This window comes from Salmo trutta, chromosome 9 (genome assembly GCF_901001165.1).
Source record: "Salmo trutta chromosome 9, fSalTru1.1, whole genome shotgun sequence".
Taxonomy (NCBI): domain Eukaryota; kingdom Metazoa; phylum Chordata; class Actinopteri; order Salmoniformes; family Salmonidae; genus Salmo; species Salmo trutta.
The window spans coordinates 15758514-15763839 of NC_042965.1; positions in this window are offsets into that span (position 1 = coordinate 15758514).

A 5326-nucleotide genomic window follows, 5' to 3' on the forward strand; every position below is an offset into this window, starting at 1 on the left:
ATAAAGTGGTGATCCTAACTGACCTAAGACAGGGAATTTTTACTAGGATTAAATGTCAGGAATTGCTAAAAACTGAGTTTAAATGTATTTGGGTAAGGTGTATGTAAACTTCCGACTTCAACTGTATATACATTTTATGGACACAGTCTATTTTACAATGGTTCTATTTTGTTTGTTTTACTCCTGTCCTTACTCAAACCTCAACATCTCCCATCTATTACCTTTTTAACTTTAGTTTATTCAGCAAATATTTTATTACTTTGCATTGTTGATTCAGGGCTTGTAAGTAAGTATTTCACGGTGAGGTGACAAATACATTTGATTAATTCCACTTCAGTCCATGAGTGAGGAAGAGAATGTATGTACAATCCATTCACAAATACAGCCTATTACTGCATGCTGTAGGCAATTACCATGCGTGATATGCAAACACTGACTCACCACCAGAACTCACTGTTTAGCTTTAAGGAGGATAATTACAGTAAACTGATGATGAAACTCAAGGCCTCTCTCTGCCGTACCCTCATCCAGGATTTACCCAGTAGAAAGGAGAAAAGATAAAAGACAGAAGAAGAGAAGACCAAAGAGGTGGTTTGATAGCGAGCCATCAGCGGGGGCGGATCAGGACAAGATCAATGGGAGTGATGTGGAGTGCAGGAGGCAGCAGGAGATTTGAGCCAGGCCAATAAATAACATCCTAGTGAGACAGCCATCTCCTGGGACCCCAGGCCTGCAGACAGGGCCCCTGATTACTACCTCAGAGGGGGGATGGAAGAGCTGTCTGCACAATACACCTCTGAACCTGAGCCCTCACTCACTCTCTCTCCTCCATTTGTTGAACATTCATCTTTCAGCATGTGTGTGAGTTTGTTTAGGGGGTGGGTGACAGGGGGATGGAGGGTGGGTGGGTGAGGACTGGGGAGGGAGGGGAGAGAGGCGATGGCTCATGTTTTTTTACTCCTTCTCTGGACTAGCATGATACCCATCCCCCCTCAACACTATTCGATCGTTCTATCCCCAGGCTCCATGGCCCACTGTTGCTGTTCCAGTGAGTGTGTATGGGGAGTTAAACATTAGCCATTGCAGCTCTCCTTCCCCAGAGCCAACATCAAGAGCGGTCTTCTCCAAGGTCTGGCTGCCATGCAGGGAGAGTCTTATCCATTCTGCTAGCATGACAGCTGGCGCCTAGGAGCCAATTGTACTTCATTTCACTCATTGAAAAGGGTACTGCAGTGCTCTAAACTGACACACACACACACACCTCATTGTGTCAACCTGTCAACTTGCCTCCCTTCGGCACAAATGTGCAAATTTTCTCGAACTGTCCAAATTCTAAATCACTTGCTGCTCAGAAAAGAGGTGTCTTTTTCACTTTGTGTCCCTCAGGTTTATCATCATACAATTTCACACAATTTGATATAATATAATGTATTGTACAGGGAGTTCCAAATAGATACAAACAACACTTGTGGTAGCGTTTTTTTACAATGGTAAAAATAGGTTGTGACCACTTGTGCTCTGGGCACTGCTCCCTTCAAAACATCCCTACAGATGTAGGATCTTATTTTGATCAACTTGTTGCAGAAGAACTTTCCTGCAATGCAGAACACTTAAAACTTAGAGTGTATTTGAGGTTTAAAAAGGCTTCTGAAGATTGTAATTTCCACTTTGAAATTTCAGACTTGATTTTCCATCACGAAAAATGCATCAACCCCTACAAAAATGTCCATTAATTATAATCCACATAATAATTCACATTTCCTGTTGCTGCGGTACTATTCTTCTGCTGTAGCAAACTGGCTAAAATTAAGATCATACATCTGTAGATATTAACTGAGGCATTTTATTTTACGAGGTAAGTTGACTGAGAACACATTCTCATTTACAGCAATGACCAGGGGAATAGTTACAGGGGAGAGGAGGAGTGAGCCAATTGTAAGCTGGAGATGATTAGGTGGCCATGATGGTATGAGGGGCAGATTGGGAATTTAGTCAGGACACCGGGGTTAACACCCCTACTCTTACAATAAGTGCCATGGGATCTTTTAGTGACCACAGAGAGTCAGGACACCCGTTTAACGTCCCATCCGAAATATGGCACCCTACACAGGGCAATGTCCCCAATCACTGCCCTGGGACATTTTTTTAGACCAGAGGAAAGGGTGCCTCCTACTGGCCCTCCAACACCATTTCCAACAGAATCTGGTCTCCCATCCAGAAACTGACCAGGACCAACACTGCTGAGCTTCAGAAGCAAGCCAGCAGTGGGATGCATGGTGGTATGATGGATTACAATTTATGTTCCTCTCTCAGTTACTAGATATATTAGATTAAAGTTGGGAATGGATTTGGCATGCCCCAATAAGAGATAGTACCTAGTTAGGAAGTGCAATTCAGGTCAAGTGACTTGGCTGTCTTCCCTGGCCTCAGTGAATGAATGATATGAAGTCTAAAAATAGCCAAACCACGTAGGACAGCAGCGCCAACGAGATCACAGGCAGGTTTAGTGAGTGACTGCAGATTAGAGGAGAGACGGAGGGAAGTGAAGCTGGCTCTGGACTGATGCTGGTGGTGTGAAGCAAGCTGATCTGACTGGGCCACACCTCACTGAAAGTTATCACTAAGAAGAAAGATGACTGAAATAACTTCTCTGTACCAGGGTTGGGGTCAATTCCATTTAAATTCCAGTCCATTCAGGAAGTACACTGACAGTCCAATTCCAATTCTCTTCAATGCTTCTTAATGAGGAAAATTTTAACATTTTGGAAATTGGTTTACTTTCTGAATTGACTGGAATTGAAATTAAATTGACCCCAACCCTGCTCTGTAGTCATACAACCTTTGCTCTGACAAATGTCATACCAGTAGCAGAGGGGGTGAGAAACCGAGAGTGAGAGAGAGAGAGAGAGAGAGAGAGAGAGAGAGAGAGAGAGAGAGAGAAAACAGAGGGAGCAGAAGAGTGGCACAGATAAAGTATGTCTCAGTGGTACCTTTAAAGTAATAGGTCTGTCTTGTCCTGGCCACAGGAGCCACCTGCTGCACCCACAGGATAGACAGACGACAGAGAACAAAGCTGTCTGACTACAGGGACAGACAATAAATACAATAGGTAGAACATTCCACCCATATCATTTGGGTTTTATTCTTTAGATGTCTAGCTATCATATGCAATGTTTTACTCCACGATCAATAGAAGAACGAATTGCAATGACGTACTAGCAATGTAAGCTGTCTCATCATTATCAATGCACGGTATGTTATTATAATTTAAAAAACCTATTCAGAAATGGCATACGTATATTGATATGACACACACCACATATAGAGTTATTAGTATTGGTAGCCTGTACGACATGAGGTGCTGTTTTACCAACCCCATGATACGCACACAGAGGGGTAGCAATTGGTTTCCATGACAACCCTTCGGTATGGCTGAAGGTCTTTGAACGTCACACCAAAGTAGGCTTTGTTCAGTAGCGATGATCTGCATCATTGGAGGTTCATGATTAGCTGGAAGCCCCCTGGGTCTCTGTGATCAGAGACTGACTGACCGTCCAATCGGGGCATAGTGGAGTGTGCCAAGCTAGGTAAATAGATAGGTATTGTGTTTCTATTACTAGGATTAAGGTAAAATAGAATAGTACAGAATAGAATAGATTGTCAATGTCAGGATAGGTATTTTCCTTTATCGTCAACTTACAAGAATTACAGGAACATCACAGGGACAGAGGGCTGCTTCATTCCTGAGTGATTTCCCCCCCAATGTACCTCTAAATGTATTCTGCTCAGGCAGTATCTGGGTCTCAGACAGACGTCAACAAAAGCCCCATCCGTGTTCATGTTGCTAACCTGACTGAAGCATTAGACTAATAATGATAGTATCTCTCTGACTGGAATAAGGCTATCATTGGCAAGGCTTTCCTCCATGTCTTACACGGCTCAGGGCTTCGCTTTCACTGCTCTGTGAAACAGAGAGACAGCACACAACGGTAAAAAAGCACCCGATCCCACTGTCTCTCACATTTGACACCATTTAGAGCATTTTGAGAGGGCCCTCCTGAGGTAAACACTTCATAGGACGTCCGCCCCACGCCTGAGCTGAAAAATGAAACTGACTCTGACAGCTCCACCAGCTCTACCCAGCACTGCTTTATCTACTCCAATTGCACGCGGGAGACACTTTCAATGGAAATAGAGATATCAAAACACAACACTACACTAAAGTGCTGCCATGGTGGCGTCCCTGAGTGGAACTTACAGTTGTAAAACCTCATTTTCACTTGCTTCTAGGTCAGAGCTCTTGCATCATTGCTCAGTTTTAAAAGGGAATGAGAAATCAACTGAAAGGCAACAGTCAGCCATGTTTCTTATTTAAGAAGTTAGACTTCATCTTGCCTCATTCTTTTGTATATGATTCAAACAGCTAGGGATGAAAATGAGCTATTACAATAATAGAGATGTACAACAAACACACAATTCTGCATTTCATCACTCTCTATCGCTGTCAGGTAGACGCAGATGCACACACACACACACACACACACACACACACACTCGGTGGGTGGGGGGGGGGCAAGAGCACATGCACGCACACACACATACACTCGGGGGTATGATATGAATGAATCGGGTAAAGTGCTGTGATCCATCTACTGTCCTTAACCCCACCATGACAGCTCCTGTCCTCTGAGGTCTGCTACACCACCTCCTCCTCCAGATTTAATGGTACCAGCCATTATGGCCCTCAGAGGTTTCCTGTGTGGTGCTGTATCTGATTTTATGTCTTGCCATAAAAATCCTCCATCATTGGCTCTGCATTGACCTGCAGTGAAATCCTCCTCTATCATCACTCTTAACCACAATGACCCATATTACTCTCTTCATGTCTGTGTTGGTTACCTGCCTAATGTGCAATCAAATGTAACCATGCATTTGACATTGAGAGAGCAACAGTACCCCCTGAAAAAAACAGAACAAAAAATATATATTATAAAATGTAAAAAAAATAAAAAATTCAGAAAAGTAGTGAGCCTTTGTTAGTATTAAATCAAATCAAATTGTATTTGTCACATGTGCCACACATGAGTAGACCTTACAGTGAAATGCTTACTTACGAGCCCCGAACCAACAATGCAGTTAAAAAAAATACGGATAAGAATAAGAAATAAAAGTACCAAGTAATTAAAGTGCAGCAGTAAAATAACAATAATGAGACTATATACAGAGGGGTACCGGTACAAAGTCAATGTGCGGGTGCACCGGTTAGTTGAGGTAATATGTACATGAAGGTAGAGTTATTAAAGTGACTATGCATAGATGATAACAA